Raw genomic sequence first — 220 nt, 5'->3', positions numbered from 1 at the left:
CTTTCTCCCCCAGCAGTGACTTATTAGCAACACCGAAATCATCTCAGAGACACAATTTAGGTACAACCAGCCCAGTGACATTGTCTGTGCATTAGTTAACAAACCAACAGACCTGATGACAAGCCCCAGGTATTTACTTGCCATCACACAGCATTTCTCCACACCCAGATAAAAGAACTTCCTGCAGCATAATCCAAGAGTCAGTACATACTAAGACAAC

The sequence above is a fragment of the Nestor notabilis genome, unplaced genomic scaffold, assembly GCF_000696875.1.
Source record: "Nestor notabilis isolate BGI_N333 unplaced genomic scaffold, ASM69687v1 scaffold29410, whole genome shotgun sequence".
Lineage (NCBI taxonomy): Eukaryota > Metazoa > Chordata > Aves > Psittaciformes > Psittacidae > Nestor > Nestor notabilis.
The sequence above is the reverse complement of the archived record's forward strand: the minus strand, read 5'-3'. Positions refer to the sequence as shown.